Source organism: Struthio camelus, chromosome 16, assembly GCF_040807025.1.
Source record: "Struthio camelus isolate bStrCam1 chromosome 16, bStrCam1.hap1, whole genome shotgun sequence".
Lineage (NCBI taxonomy): Eukaryota > Metazoa > Chordata > Aves > Struthioniformes > Struthionidae > Struthio > Struthio camelus.
This window is the reverse complement of record NC_090957.1, coordinates 21,924,640-21,939,650: the sequence shown is the minus strand read 5'-3', so window position 1 is coordinate 21,939,650 and position 15,011 is coordinate 21,924,640. Positions and strand designations below refer to the sequence as shown.

The 15,011-nt window shown below is 42.8% G+C and overlaps 1 long non-coding RNA gene across 12 annotated transcripts in view; it reads left to right on the top strand.

Annotated features, from left to right (window-relative positions):
- Positions 1–15,011, top strand: part of LOC104147940 (uncharacterized) — a 213,293-nt gene that overhangs the window by 178,363 nt on the left and 19,919 nt on the right. For 8 of the 12 annotated variants that reach the window (XR_011134834.1, XR_011134842.1, XR_011134839.1 and 5 more), the window contains 2 exons: positions 4,912–5,137; positions 6,482–6,530. The exons of 1 other annotated variant lie outside the window; for it this stretch is intronic. This is a non-coding gene — a long non-coding RNA (uncharacterized lncRNA). Of the gene's footprint in view, positions 1–4,904; positions 5,138–6,481; positions 6,531–7,121; positions 7,316–15,011 lie in introns of all 12 variants that reach the window. 3 more of the 12 variants (XR_011134838.1, XR_011134836.1, XR_011134837.1) reach the window with 2 other exon arrangements.

Genomic DNA, 15,011 nt, shown 5'->3' with positions numbered 1-15,011 from the left:
GGAAGAAAACACACTGAGGCTAATGATGACTTTGGATTTGGTGGAGTTGTGAGAAAACCTGTAAACCTGTACAGACAGACAATGGCAGTCCCAGGCAGCTGGGGAGATGAGGTATCCAAAATTTCTTTAGGAACTTAGCAAAAGTGCATGAACTTAATATGAGTGCTTGACTCTGTGAAAGAAATTTGCCAAGCTTAAAGAAAAAATTGCTATCAATCTTTTGTTATAGCCATTCTTTTCCTTGATAACCCAGTAAAACTGTTCTTTATGGAAGACAGTGAAACTCTAGAGGCAGCCTTGATGGCAGAGGATATTACCCATTAAGGGCAGCAGATTGTTCTTTGCTATTCAGAAAGCTGATTAAATTGAAATTTTTTTATATTTCTACAAAGAACTGAATGCTACAACATAAAGTTAGAACTTCTATCTTTTGATAGAAAACAGAAGGCATAATTGGTACTAATCTCTTTCAGCGTGTTCTCATCATCATCTGTACTAAACCCTGTCATAGGAATATAGATATATATATATTCAGCTTTGTGTATGCAAGTCTGATTCCTGCTTGTATGTTGCCTTTGTAATCAGAAACATCACGACCAGGAGCTGGTAGGTGGATGTCATATCAGGATAGCAACTGCGGCATCCACGTTAGGTTAGCAACATGACAGCCCAAACAGCAGGGCAGGGATGAATCAGGCCAAACTACGAGGAATAAGCTCTGGACCTGGCTACCTAAAGTGTTTCATTTCAAGAATAATCAAGACCATAGGGAGAGCTCCAGAGTAGGGAGACAGAAGGTAGCACAATTAAATATTAATATTCAAGGATTCCTGGAACAGAGAAGAAGAAATGAGCTGCAGAGAGGTTATTCGCTGAAAAAATAATGGAAAAGAAAATTCTCTTCCTGTGGAAGAGAATGAGTTAAGAATGGAGACCGAAGTTTATATTCATCACACACTTCTCAGTCCCATGACTTTTTTTTTTTAAAAAAAATATTTCTCTTAAAGTCAATGCACTGGCCAAGTACAAAGTTGTAGGGTTTATTCTTCTTTTGGTACTCAGTAGCATTTAAGAATAATTTGCAGACTTTTGCTATCCTGGTTCATCAAGCCATTTTTGAACTAGTGCATGAGGCAACAATGTTCGTAGATAGCAAGCACATCACCACCTACATTTTTAGCATCAGACTAATGAGAACACGGTATGTGGCTTTTTTTAAAACAAAATTCCTTGCATGAGAGAGCTTGTAGTTGCGTTCTGAGTGGATATAAGCTGTAAACTTCTCTTCCACTCAAGAACAAGTCTAAGGGGAAAGAGCATCTAGACTAGAAAACAAAAGCCATCTGCATCCTTATCGCACACCAGCCAGCAGACTTTTGTCACCTCCAACAAGTGCAGCATGGGAGCCTGGCAAGGGGTCATTCAAAAATGATAGGTAAGGAAGTCAGGCACAGGCCAAAATGCTGCCCCTGGTGGAATGTATTTCACAGTTCAGCACCTGGGCCCTTTAGAGGCTTAGCACACCCCGTATGTGGTCACAGCAGGCACTGAAGTATAACGAAGAATAACTCTCAGGCAGAAAAGACAAAAATCTGTACTTTTTAGAAGATGTCACAGTACATTTCCTTCAGACTCAGTGTTCCCTGTCCGTCCCCCCCCCCCCCCCACACACACACACACATACAGTCCTGAAGCCGCAGTACTTACTGCTTCCTCCTGCCAGTCGCTGCATTATTGCAAACAGGTGGGCACAGGAGGGAACCTGCTTCAGAAACAAGTAATAAACAGGGAAGTGGAAACCTGCTTACCAGACAGATGAAGAGAGTGAAGAAAATAAAGCAGACAGTGACAGACAGAGATGAGATGTTATTTTCCAGGCTGTAAGGCAGTGAAGGTAGGAGGGGGAAATTAAGGTAAAATCAGCCCTTCGTTCTGTGGTCTCAGAGTAAGACGGGAAGCTGCCTTCCCTCAGCAGAAACCTGCCACAGCAAGTCCTTTGGAGGCACTGCATTGGCATGATGAAGGGGCAGCTTGGGCACGGCTGTGCTGTGGGGCCGAAGGGCACCAGTGTGCCAGGAGAACGGCTCCGGGCAGTAGGGAGATTGCAGCAGCACAAAGGCTTTGCTGGAGAAACCCAGCCCAGCCCAGCCTTATTGCTGCAGCAAAACCCAGCAGCAGCTCTGTACAAACCAGCCCAGGGGCATCTCTTGAGGATCACAGGAGGGCTGTGACAGGACAATGCTTGGGTGTATTTTGACTTTGGGCTGGCATTTTCAGTTGGCTCCATTATATCACAGTGTCCTAAAGCTCTGGCCTCTCCCTCCTGCAAATCACTGAGGTCAGGAGTTGCAGTGTGGGAAAAGCTGGGGGCTTTTGGTACAGCAGAGTGAAGGAGGAGAGATTCTGCAGCTGTATTCAGTCTTGGCATGTTTTCTTCTGCTTCTGCAAGACTACAGTCAGTGAACCATTCCTAGGCTCTAATGGATCACCACTGGAGAGAGGAAATGGCTTCACAGAGAGGCATGGTATAGCTCAGGGGCTGATGGGACATACATTGCCTAGGATCACATGTAGGTTGAATCTAGCCTGGTGGTAGTAGCAGCTTTATGATTGCTTATATAAAAATACTGTGCTTCAGTTATTCTAGTAGTTTGAAATTTGCACTAGGATCATTGAAATGTTGTTTCTCTAGTAGAGGTTTTGCCATAAAATTGGGCAGGCCAGTACCCATCCTGATGGTTTTTGCCTTTTCCTCCAGTTCGTTTCCCCTGAACTGAAAACACTCAGCAAAGACTGCAGAGCGGGCATTGCATAGGAAGCTAACTGAATCCTATGCCAAATTAACCTGAACTTTAACTGCAACTTGGAATTGAGTGTTTTCCCTTTCCATCTCCAAATTTGTAAGACATTCAGTTTCAATTTAAAAAAAAAAAAAGACAGAAAGAAAAAGAAGTCCTCCCAACTCCAAGCCTAATGCTGTTGTGCTACCAAAAAAATTTTGCTCAGTATGAAACAGAGAAGCTAGTGGAAAAGATGCTTTGGGAAGGGTGGGAGTAGTAGGGAAAGAAATTACAAGGGAAAAAACTCAAATAAGACCTAGTGTTGTGAAGAATCTGGATGAAAGGAATGACGCTTGATTTTCAAGGAGGGGAAAGAAAAGATTAATTTTGTGATAAAACAAACAAATTCAGATCTTTTTTCACTAGCAGCTCTATAAACTATTTTGAGGCAAGCAATCTATATGTTAAACATCTAAGCCTCAGTTTTGGAACAAAATGAATGGCATGCTATTGTGTTTATTTGCTCTTTTGCCATAGCCAATCTGAGAAGTTTAGCTTACTTGTCTGTGGCTTGTCCAAAGCTGTCCTGGTGTGTAGCATTAGAACACTCTATTCTCACGCTGAATTAGCAAGTATTTCTGCCTGAATTCAATGCAATAACCATTGACATGCATGGAAAGAAAGAAGGAAAAACAACAAAAAATAAACAAAAAAGCCTACCACTTAGCCAAACGATGAGCAGTGGAACAGTAGCTTTTCCTCTGAGGCTTCTAGATTCATTTCAGGTTTTTCAGGTTAGGCAATTTCAGAGGAACTGCCTGCAGGTGTTGGGGCTTGGAGAACAGCAGCAAACCTGAGAGCAGAGCCAGAGCTGTTTTCGGAGGATGTTATTTATATCAGTTTGCAGATTTGGGATACCACTGCAGAAAAAATACCAAGGGATTGACGCTGTGGTCCAGCTGGCTTGATCACAAACAGTAATATGGGAGATCTGTGGCTCTGAAAAAGAGTCTGTCTCAAACCTTCCACCCCTGCTCTTGAGTGCATTTCATTGCTGCAGGATTGCACATGACTTTGTGCCTGGCCTTAGACGTTTTGAAATCAAGATGCTTGGCACAGGTGCCAAAGACTGCACTGAGACAGCAGATTGCAGTGGCAGGGCTGATTTTGTGCTCAAATTTCCCTCTATTCCCAAAGCTCCCTGGTGATATCCGTCAAGATACATGAGTTAAATGAGAAGCAAACCTGCCTCTTGGTCAACTGTAGATTGTTGGGTAGAAGCAGGATTTGTGCAACATAAGCCTGGCCTATTACTGGGAGAAATAGTTGCACCCTCGACATGCTCTGGGCTCTTCATTGCTGTCTTTATGTTATCTCTTCCCTTGAAACAGTACAAGTGTTTATGCAATTCTGCACAAACAAGTTTAGAGAAATGATTCAGCTGAAAAACAACCCAGCCATTAAAGTGATCTTTTCCGTTGCGTCAACTGCATGATGTGCTTCCTGGTGTGAGCACACAAGTGCAGGTGCCAGCACAGGGGCACAACGCAGCTGTGGTCAGGAATGGGTGGGACAGCGGCTTTCAGTGGCAATTCCAAGTTGTGCAGCTCAGAGTGCTCGTCAGGCTGTGATCTGATGGGTGTGACCACGCTAATCTGTCCATTCTTCCCCTTGGATTACTAGAGTTTCTGTGGTCCCAAAATGTCTGTGTAACATCATTAATACAAGATGAATATATCTCTGTACCCGGGATTTGTTTAACCTTGTAAATAGTTTCAGTTAATGAACAGCAAAAGGAACGATGCTCAGTAAGTTTGATTTTTATGAGCCTTTTGTTTATTGGCTGTGCCCATTAGGTCAGAAGTTAATTAATGGTTAAGTGTCCATTAGTGCATTAGCTCAGTGATGAGGGAGCTAGATTAAAAATAAAATACTGTGAGGGGGGAAAAAAAAACCCAAACTCTTTATTAAAACTTCAGTTTTGTTAAGCAGAGACACAAATAATAGCTACTCAACTGGGAGGAACAGTAGAACTCAGTTTTCATGAGAAAAAAAAAACTATAACCCATGAATTACATTTTACCTTACCAAAGTATTTATTCTGTCACTTTTCCTTTATGTGAGCGCCCAGGAAAGCAGGGCTGGGGAATGACAATGATCAAGACGGCAGAGCTAGGATTGCACCTCCTCTTTTGCATGGTTTGAGAAAAGTCTGTGCAGCGGGTCTGTCTTGTGCCAGATGAAAAAGAAATCATCACAAAAGACAGCAGCTGAACAGCCTTGCGCTGGAGGAGTAACCTGTGCCAAGGAGACCTTGAAAGGTGGCATGAGCTGCGTGTTCAGAGCTGCTGGGAGAGGTGAGCCCTGGTTCACGAACGCTGGGGGCTGCCCAAAGGAGGGTGGGCCCCAGGGAACAGCCCTGCTGCTGCTTTGCCAAGCGAGAAGAGAAAGCATCTCGGGTGGGTGTTTGTCATTGGTTAGCAAGTGTTGTTCTGCTGGGGTATTTAAGCTAGCAGAGTTGGGAGAGCTGTTTTCCTTGTGGCTGTAGGATGGAGCATGAGTTAGGGCGTTGACACCCTTCCTAGAGCCTGCTGCCCAAATTGTGGCCTTGGGCCGGATCTGGAGCCCCCAGAGTTGGGGGGTTCCCTCTCCCCAGCGCTCTTGCCTGCTGCTGGTGAGCAGCTCCTGCCCCACAGAGTGACATGCGGCAGCAAGCTGCCAGCCTCCTGGCACCACCTGCCTCCAGTAGGGAAAACAGCACGACCCTGGCCTGGGGAGACGGCGATCCTGCCGGGACGCAGCGGGCAGAGACATTGCATCTCCGCGCGCTTCTGTCTCAGTGCATGTGGCAAAGGCTGACAACACCTAAACCAGTGGAGACTCCCGCTTACTTCTGTGCAATTTGCATCAGTCAATACTGTATATTACTGAGCACTGGAATTAAGCCTAGCACATGTCATTTGTGGAGACATGGAGAAACTGGCCTCACTGCTCGCTCACCAGGCAAGGTTTCCAATGCTTTTATGCCCACCTTAACAAGGAGGCTTTTGAGTGATAACTCGCCAGCTTTCACAGATACGTCACCCAGATTGTACAGTGAGAGGGGGAGATGAGGAGAAGCTTTGATTTTAAATGTTGCCATTAATATTGAGTAAAAAGATTAAAGCTGAATAAATTATGTAAAAGAAAAGAATATAAGTTCTGTTAAAATTTAGGTGTGTTTACATCCCTCTGGAAACATTCCCTTTCTAATCACAAATATATGATCCAGCCGATAACAATCAAAATAACCATTTCATTGATAACCCTTGTTTTACTAATTTACTTTGGAAAGTTTACTCCACCCAGGTGAATAAGTTTTCAAAATCTCTTTTCCTAATTTCCTAGACACCCTGGGATTATTTACACACCCCACAAAAAGCTGTTTACTGTTCTGGGCAATTCAGTGAACATTCACTCCGTTTGAATTAATATGCAGAGTCATTTCAAGTGTTTGCAATTTACTGATAATTGGAACATTGGCTTACCCTGGGGAAAAAAAAAAATCCAGCCTTACAAGTTAGTTTTCACATGTCATATTATGCAGCAGGAGAGCAAAATTTCCTTGTTTACATGCTAGCAAGGAAACATGTTGTTCATGAGCAATTAGAAGGTGAATTCTCTTCCCTATCGCTCACAAAATGTACTTCCTCTATTGTCAGGACACAGTGATTTGGAGAGAAGCCTCAGGCGCACTCTTCCGTTTCCAAGGTAGGTGACATACAGAAGAAAACTGTTGTAGTGACAATTATAACCTTTTATAAAGAGCAGTTACAGGGAAGTCCCCAGGGGTGCTAAGAATGACAGTGAAAAATGGAAGGAGGAAGCAGGGTTCTGCAGTTCTCTATTTTCTGGGCTGCTCCTCTTAGGAGGAATCTGTAATGTAATTTAAAAGACCTGCTAATCACTAGATCTAATTGCAAAGAGGGATGGGTAAATCACTACAGTAATTTTTTTAAGCAATTTACCTAAAGATCCATTGCAGATGCAAGAAGAGAGTTGGGGGATGAGTGAAGGGGCTGTGTATGTATGTGCAGGAGGAGGGCAGGAAAAATCCATTTAAATAATGCTAGGTATTCTAGCCTGGTATAGTGACCCTTGGGAAACAAAACGTGTGGCTGTGCTCTTCCCGATTCTTTCCAATACCATCACCTTAGTTTACCACCTTTCTTGCCCCCAAAGGATTTGCCTGCCTTCATCTGTTCTGTCTGCCAAGATAACACAGTCTAGATAGGTATCGTGGCTGCTTAACTGTGTGTCTCATCCAGCTCCCTTACATGAATTTATCTGCCTCCCACACAGGGCAGGAAACATCTGATGCTTTCTTGGTCTCTTCACAACAGTTCCCTGGTTGTGAGGCCTTGGTGACACAATCTTAGAGCCACGGGACCTGCTTTGTAGTCCCAGCATTGTGGAAGGTGTGAGGACGCTGCAGACTGCATGTTGTTGTCGCTCTCAGACCTGCTCTGAGCGTCTGGGAGTGCTGATAAGATGAGGTATCTGAGCCCATGTCTGTACCATACCAACGATGAGAGAACTACACAAAATCTTTACCACCCGGAAAACAGTCCCTGCGCAAGCACTATGTCCAGGAGACATTTCCCCCCACTTTGAAATGTGCAACACCAGAGTACTTAAAAGGCCTTTAGCATAAGGATTTAGGCTACTATATTTTAATTTCTGTAAGTTTCTTAACAATCTAACCTGCATGCATATGGGAGGCACACCCCGTAAACTGTCACCAAATAATCATTAGAGAGAGCTTTTCTTCTGGCTTGCTTACAGGATTCAGTTTAAATGCCAGTAAGACTGGTACCTAATAAATTGCATTATGCTTCATTCAGTTGGTGATTGATAGTTAACTCTAGTAACAGTGTCAGTCTATCAGTAGACACATATCAGTTTCAATTTGTTGAATGCGCTCAAAGCATGGACGAACTGCTTGCAAGAGAGACCGATCTTAGAAACTAATAGAAACTGATATATAGAAAATGAGATCTATTTTCTCTGTGTTGTCTGCTCACTTTCCCAATTTGGTTCCACTTACAAGGGCTGCTTAAGACGCTACCACATCATGAAAACAACTTTGTTAGGGACTGCAGGACGGAGGGGAACAATAAGTTGCATTTGTTTGACACAATTTTGAGTCTCCAGTGGGAGCGCTTTAAATCTGTGCAGTTCGGAGCGGGGTTGACCATATCTTTCTAGAGCCTTCTTTTCTCATGCAGCTCCCTGTCTCCTTGTATAACCTCCTACCCAGGCATGGAAGGGATTCTAAAAGAAAGTTAAAGGAAACTGTTCTGAGGTAATTTGAAATACCTGAATATCATTTGCTCCTGAATTCAGAAAGTTTCGCAGCTGTTCAATGCTTAGCCTTTGTGCTCTGCTATTTATGTCTTAGCAGGAATCTTAAGTGGGATGGTGGTGGCCAACTTAGCTGTTAACGCTTTGTTTTCTTTGTGTGGGAGATGCATGTTGTTGTTACGTTATCAGAGGTCGTTATTTTAGGATGCTCTTTAATAGTCAGGAGAATGCGCTCTCTGCTTCAGTATCTTACAGCGGAGTCAATACTTGGTGTGAAGAGCCTTCCTTTGAACTGGCATTGTGAATCTGAGGTGGAAACTTCAAAGGCTGTGTCCTCAAAGGAAGGCTCTGAGCTTGGGGCTGTTTGACTGCAGTGAAACTTCCCAAGGGCAGAGACACCTGTGGGCGTACAGCCTGCTGCACTGTCGTGGCTCCAGTGTGCATTGCAGCCTCAATTTAGGTTGTTCTCAGTGAACTGTGCCAAGCACTGTGGAGGAGCGTATCACTAAATTAGGTTCCAAAGCAAATAAACATTGAACATGGATACTAAACCAGAATGAACACACAATTTGTGTCTACCAGGAATTAGATGAAAGTGTTTGCAATTGAGACCTCTTAAAATTGTATTTGATGTATATTGTCATGGAGGCACGCAGGACTACAGTTCTGGCTCTTACAAACACATGGGCCATAGAACCTCTACCTCATTCGCGTTCTGGTTTAGCTCCTAAGGATCTTGTCTTAAACGAGAGTGGTAAGCGTTTTATGCTGTGGGTCAGTACACAGCAGTAGTGCAGTCCCATGCTGAGTGAGGCCACTAGGAGACTTTGAAAGAGTTGAAATAAGTAGGAGCTGTGGCCTAAGCACCCTTGAGGATCCGGGCCTAAGGGCCCAGGTCTCAGAGGGAGTCTGTGGAGTCAATGGTGCAGTTACCCCAGATGTTTACCTCCTCTGTTTAGGCAGAGAGGGTTTTAGCAGACAATTTGGGCTGCTGAAAGAAAGGAAGACAAATCATTAATGATACTATCTTTCTTTTCTTGTAAAATACCGATTTTAAATCAGTATGGAACTAGCAAGAGGGATAGGCCTCTTGTGAGTGTAGCAGGGGTATTGGAATAGCAGCAGTTTTCTTACTGCAACTTCTATTTCTCTCAAACGTTTTTTTTTGATCAAGTTTACTGTAGAAGTGAAAATCTTCATGGTACAAATATTTTTGGTGGTTTTCATCTTATGCTTTTGACCTGTGAAAATGTGTTTACAGCAAAGATTGGGTAAACACCCTGAAAATAAACAACTGTGAATATGAGACTCATTAGTGCTAGCAGAAAAATTAACATAAGCAAAATGAAGCACTTCTAAAGAAGTTGATTTTGTTAGGGAATTCAGTTGTGAAAGCTGGCAAGCTGACAGCCCTGAGAGCTGAAATCTTCTAGCCGTTGGAAAAGATGGACATGCGTGGTCTCATTGCAAGCGTTCTCTACCTTGCCTGCGTGCATGAAACAAATTTGACCCTGTGTGGCTGAGCACGAGAGGATGGTTAATTCTTCAGTGGCATTTCCAGTCTTTTCCTTCTCTGCCTAAGTAGTAATGGGAGTTTGCAGGAAGCAAGAATCAGTCTGCTAGGAGCCAGGCTGGGACAATCATTCAACTTCGTTCACATAGGTCTCTTGATGGAAATAGCTTCCAGCCACTAGTACCAACCTGGGGACGATTGAAACCAGTAATCTAGAGGAGAAATCCTTCATAGCCAATTAGCAGTCTCTTGAGTTATCAAGTACCCTTCAGTCTCCTTTATATTTTCTCACACAGGGCTACAGAGCCCAAAGGCCCAATAAACAGCTACCTTCTTTCTCCTGCCTGCTCTTTGTTTACAGCCACTTGTTGTAGCTCGTATCTTCAGTTTAGGCGATAAGCAGCTCCTGCCTCACAGGGTGTTCCTGTGCCGAGTGTAACACCAAGGGGTTTGTGATAGTTTAACAGTGATGATAATACCCACTCTTCTGCGGTACCTGGTAACTTCCTGTCCTTGGCGACATCTTCGCTAACATCCACAGCAGCCCTGTGCAGATGAGTGTTATGGTCTCAGCTTTAGATGTACTGCAACTGCATGGGCTTGCTGAAAGTCACATAAGAGCTAATAGCAAAGCTAAAATTAGAAGCTGTGTCTTCTTCACACCAAGTATAATCCTTATTCCCTGAGACCATGCATTCTTAAAGAGCGATTAATATGGTGTTTGGATGAGGACATTGAGAGAGACATCTTATTTACAAAAAGCTTCCTAGTGGAGTATTCAAGAGAACAGCGACCCAGAGAGAGTGCAGTATGTGTTACTGTTAATGTAAAGGGACACTGTTATTTGTATTGCACTACTGAATCCCATTAGGTTTTTTATTCGCCTTGTTCTCAGGACAAATGCTTTTCCTATTTGAAACCATCTACCAATCAGAACCTATCAGTATATCACTATTTCATTTTTTATGCCTGAAAGGAAGCAGGCTGCTGCTGAATCCTAAAGATACACTTCTTAAAGTGCTATTGACTCAATAAGAATAAACAGAATAAGACAACATGGGCCAGCTTCTCAGTTAACAGCTCCAAACAACATCTCTTGTTTGCACATGCAAAGAGGTCATTGCACTGCTGACTGGCCTAGACTCTGTGAACAGAAATGGTGTTTGCGCTTACAAAGGCAGATCTGCCCAGTAATAGGTATGTGTACAGGAGTTTATCCTCATTTATGTTAAGGCCTCTTTACGCTGCCAGTTCTCCTTTAAGCTTTCCAAGTATATCCATTCTCCTATTCTTTATTAGAGAGTTGATCAAATATGTGAAGGCACATGTTGCTGTTCGCGTGTTCTGCAGACAAAGGCCTTTTCTGCAGGATGTGCTACCATTCACTGACACTTGAAAGTCGTATTAGCAAAACATGGGAGAAGGAAGGTTCTTGTCTGTGGAAAAGAGCATGAACTGAGTAATGCCTAGTTATAGATCTTGGACCACTGGATTGGGGATGGGGGTGCAGGGTTTAGCTCATAAATGTCCCCTTCTCAGGTCTCAAGTCCTTTGGTAAAATTCTGTTAGCAAACTGCTTCCGTCTCTGTTTTAAGATTAATGTTTAAACAGCCATTGTCCTATAAATCTCTCTCGGAGGCTTTTCTCAGAACAAATAGTTAGCAAGAGAACAAGGCATCCATTTGAAAATGACAGGAATTCCGATCTATTTATTAAGCAGGTAACCACTCTCTTGAAATGTCAGTTTGACTCTTCATCTTCCTCTGGATACAGTTATGAATGCATTACGACAAAAGATGTTACCTCCTATATTTATTTACAAGGAGAAAAAGTCATTGAGATTAATTGCTCAATTGAATATGCAATATGATAAACAGTTATTTAGAAATGATTGTTTATGTTTAATTATGACATACAGGATAAGTTTAACGGTCATAAATTTTTCATTGGATGGTAATGCAAATGTAAGCATTGAAATACATCTGCAAAATGCATAAATCATGGGACAGATTCTCTCATTACACTAGTCTTTCTATAGTATAACTTTCTTGATCCTTGTTTATGCTAGTATTAAGAAATTAACTTGTATTCGGTAGCAGATGTGGTGCTGCGGGTTGATTTACGCCTGGGTCTTTCCAGAAAAGCATCCATTGGTTTAGATCTCTGCCCTGTCTTCCCTCCTGTTTATAAACCAATCCTTGAAATCAGTTAACTTGGGGCAATCGTTTCCTTCCAGCTCCCGGGGCCAGGTTTGCTCTGTGACACTGGTCTCACACAGGTCATTGTCTCAGCACTGACACAAAGGTCGCTCCCAGTGTCCCAGCTGCTATGATAGTGTTGTGCATGCCCTTCACAAGGTTGCTGTAGGATTAGAGCTGCAGGGTGGATCTCAGCATCACATGGACCACTGGCCTGTGGAGAGAGTCGGTTGGGTGATCTGAGCAGCTGCAGCTCCTCCAGAGATGTGCCCCTGCACGGGAGAGGACGCAGCCCGTGTGGGTTCTGCTGCAGTGCTTCCTGTCTCCAGCTGCCTATCTTTGACTCCCCGTAGCCGTTTCAGATTTCCACGTAGAAACTTGCAGTGCTCTTTAGGTGAGCTGGAAAAGAGCATGCTCTGCAAGTGGGCCAACCTGAGCACCATAACAAATGATTCTTCCTTGCCGAAGCAGCAAGGGGCTCATCCTGAAAGTAAAAACGACAACCTATTTTCCACTGACTCATCCCAGCATGCTGGATAATTGTGCTGGTACCATGTGATCGTTATTCTTTGTGCATCTGTAAGGTAGATGTGCATAAACGTAAAGTGTCAGTTCATTGAGACAGGATTAGCCCAGTGCTAGGCTCACAGATGTGTGCTGATGCTGGGAAAGGCCTCTGCGCTGTTTGAAAGCCGTGGTTAGGATTGCAGAGTGCCCTCACGCGCGTTCTCTGTGCGGATGGCTAAGGAGTTTGCAGACCCAGCACGTGGTAGGCAGCATGTTTCTCCCTTTTGTCAGTATGGCATATAAAAGTACCATAGAGAGTAGCTTAGAAAGTACTTGGGTTTGCTTATTTTTTCTTCTCCATAAAGAGTTCTTTACACCAAGCAGTGGCTTTAATTTGCAGCAAGGGATTAACTTCCTGTTACAATTTAGGCACAGTAAGAGAGGAGAAAGGACTAAGGACTTAAACCAATTCTTAGTAGATTCCCAACAAAATAGAAAAACTTTTTTTTCCCCCATGAAAATGACTTTTCAACCAATTTAGCTGATCTTAATGGTTTGTTAAATTCTCATGTTTCTAAGCATACAGTGAAACTCAACATATTTCCAACAGTCATTCTTTATAGGATGATTTCCCACCTTCTCTCTCTTTTTTTCTCCTTCTACACACACACCCACACATGAAAAATAATGTGTAGGACAAAAAAAGTTAAGCAAGAGAAGATGACCCAGAAAACAAAATAAAAGGGAGAATAGGAGTAGAGAGGGGAAATTTAATCAAAAGGGAAAATTTCCGTGGCAAAAAAGTTTCCTTTTTTTCCAAACAAAAAAGTGTGCTTGGAGCAGAGAGGGAGAATATTGTCCTGATCTAATCTACTCATTTGAGAAAAGATGATGCATTTCCCAGCTATTAAAACATGGCATGATAGCAAAACACAAGCGTTTTTGTTTCTGTATTACTGAGGCTAATCCCTTGTGGGGCAAAATCTATCACTCTCTGAGTTTCATGATGTTTAATTTTGTATTAGGGAAGGAACATACTGTTTCCTTGTTGTACAGTCACACACTCAGGCTACCTACCTGCTTAAAGGCAAGTGCTCATTTTCTGAGCAACCACCTATACCGTTGAGTGATGACAGTTTTCCTCTTTACCATTTATAAAGCTGGTCAGAGCATTACATTTCTGATAAAAATTTTCATTGCAACCTGTCTTTTTGACCAAAAAGTGGAAGAGATTTTCAACAAAAAGAAGGATGTTCTTTTCATTATTCCTCTTGGATGTCACGTTCTCCTGCCAGTGTGGGATTATTTTATATTTAATTACCGAATTATTCCAAAAATATGTTTGCAAAAAATGAATAGTGGTGCAATCCAATTCCTTATTCAGTTCACTGTGAATACACATCTTGGAAAGAACGCGTTTGCTGCCAGTCAGCCAGTTCTTTGCAATGGGATCCAGACTATTGACTCACGTGATTATGACAAAAGATTTTTATTACTGACTAAAAGATTTCTCTTACTGACTCTGTTTCGGGAATAGCGCTTAGGGTTGGCTTTAATTAGTCATAGATTGTTCCTCTTGAAAGACATCTTGTTTTTAAAGCCTTTCGGTAGTCTTGGGAGATGTTGTTCATTATTGGGGGTGGGGGAGGGGCAGCCCTTTCATGATTAACTAGCCTGAGTAATTTTATATATATATAAATATTCTTATACTCCACGTGGACTAAAAGAATCCTGAAGCACTGGTTGTAAAGTAGCTTTTAAATATTTCTTCTGGTGAGTCAAAGATGGTCATCTACGGTCCCAATGGTAGTGAGCAGAGGACTCTCCACAGGGAGACACTGTGAGGGCAGTGCACCTCAGCCTTGGCTAATCAAAGGCTTGCTAACATTTATTTAAGAGAAAAACATTTAGGACCACCTTATCTTTTTTGTCTGTCTTGTACATGGCTTACTTCTTATTAAGTCTTCCGAGTTCTCTACAGTCGACATCCAAGCGTGGAAAACCGTTTTCTAACCAAAGTGATGTATTCTTGTCAATAAGCTGCGGTCATGTCTAATGTTTCAAATGCTATAACTGAGGCATGTCTTGAAGGAAGTTAAGCAGCTTTATGCACTTTGATTTTCCATTTATATAATAGGTGTGGTATAACATACTGACTGACCTTGTTTTAAAAAATACTTATAATATGTTGCAACAGCTGTCAGTTGGACTGTGGATTTCAAGGACATGTGTCCAGGTCAGCAGTATCCTTGTGTCAGATTCCAAGATGATGACCCATTATAGGATGTTATATAGAAAAGAAATCCGCCTGGGTTAGGCGGTGGGTCAGACTGTCAAAATGCTTACCATCATGTAGCGGAAAGCTGGAATCCCTTGAAGTTGTATTAGCCATGTCACAGAGCGGGATTTCAAGGCAATGTGTGAACCTCACAGGTCTCGAGGTGGGTTTCAAGGGCACAGGAGTGGGGCGTGGGGGCCGATGTTACGCAGAAGCAGTCTTGAACTAGAACATGCAGAAAGGGCCGACCTCCGGCTCGAGGATACCTTTAAGTGCTACTGACCTTGTCGTCATACCTTAAGATGAAATATCTCCCCAAATGGGTTCTGTTAATGTTTTCAGACTATTTGAATAGTGATATCGGACTGAGTTCTGTCTGTGACTTACAGCCT